The sequence below is a fragment of the Limulus polyphemus genome, unplaced genomic scaffold, assembly GCF_000517525.1.
Source record: "Limulus polyphemus unplaced genomic scaffold, Limulus_polyphemus-2.1.2 Scaffold45, whole genome shotgun sequence".
Classification (NCBI taxonomy): Eukaryota; Metazoa; Arthropoda; class Merostomata; order Xiphosura; family Limulidae; genus Limulus; species Limulus polyphemus.
The window spans coordinates 1,365,963-1,367,406 of record NW_013665655.1 but is presented as its reverse complement, the minus strand read 5'-3'; the positions used below and the strand labels follow the sequence as shown (position 1 = coordinate 1,367,406).

General features: G+C 32.0%; 1 non-coding gene across 1 annotated transcript; it reads left to right on the top strand.

Moving 5' to 3' along the window:
* Positions 1–1,316: 1,316 nt before the first annotated feature.
* Trnal-aag lies at positions 1,317–1,398 on the top strand. The gene has a single exon. It is a non-coding gene; the product is annotated as a tRNA-Leu (tRNA).
* Positions 1,399–1,444: the final 46 nt, after the last annotated feature.

Genomic DNA, 1,444 nt, shown 5'->3' with positions numbered 1-1,444 from the left:
CTATTTATTTTGTATTTGGTGTAGTATTTAATGACGAAATTGACAATTAATGATTATTGCGCCATTTTTTTGTTATCTCTGACACCCCTAAAATCTCAGAATGGGTAAATTTAACTTTTTCCCATGCCATTGTGTTGATTGCACGAAAATTTATATCTGTGCCAATTTTAATTTTTATTGCTGTAAATGTGATCGAATAGGAACCCAAATTATAAATGTTGGATTTGTTTTTCCTTTGAACCTATAAAATCCTTTAAAAAGGCCTAAAAAAATGAAGAAGGTGTCTGGGCGTATTGGATCAAGGTATAACCCTGCCAAGTTTCAAGTCAATCTACCGAGAAATGAAGGAATAGCAGTCGACTGAAAAAAAAAAAAGAAAGAAAGAAGAAACAACAGAAAATAGTATATTTCTCTGCGGAAAAATTAAAATAATAAACATAGAAATTTTCTATACGTATGTATCTTTTGCGTAGAAATAGTACCTTGTTAATATGCCATTTTTTACTACTTTGTTTTATTACTGGTCCAGTTTTTACTAATGAAACTATTATCACTGATGCCATTGTTTTAAGGTTTTTCATGTAATCTTAAAGTTCAAAGAAAAAGAAAGACAGCCAAGTTGTAAGCCTTTTTGTGAAAATTAAGTAGCCAAGTGAGATTAAACACAGTAGTGGGAATTCGGATTATTATTTTACATTAACTAATTACTTTCTTCCTGGAAGACATGAAATTCTGAAAATTTTCTGTATAAGCGAGTTGTTTTTTAGTACAGGTGCTAATTGTAAATAATAAAAGTGACGCTAACATGTGACGTCAGACTAAGCATTCGGATTTCATTTACCGTGATTGGTACTTAGTTTTTTACGAGTTTCAGTATTCAACAGCAAGGTTCCTGATTGATTTAATTTCATTGCTTGTAAGTTGAATCAACCTAATACATCACCAAGTGTACCTTGTACTAAGAAAGTACCAATTTTTGTAAGTATAAGAAGCTTGTTCTGAAATTAATCAAGAAAACAAACAAACAAACCGAAAAGCAATATGACCAATTAGATTTATTTTACTTTCAGTATGTATGTTGATTCAGCTTGAGCAATTCAACTTTCAGAAGCGAGTGCCCGACCTTAGCTGCATAAATTATGATTCTCTGTGATTTATATCAATGGAATTTTACTACTCTAACAAATAAAATGTATGTTTTATCCAATTGATGCTAACAATGAAGTAAGATTGAGCACAAAAAATAAATCAAATATATTATATATATGATACTGTAAATAAATAACTTTAAGTATTGTTTTAACGCAGTTTTACATGGTAGGGTGGCCGAGTGGTCTAAGGCGCTGGTTTAAGGCACCTGTCTCTACGGAGGCGCGGGTTCGAATCCCGCCCCTGCCAAGGTATATGGTGTTTTATCAAGTGTTGGAAACAGAGGTAGGAGTAA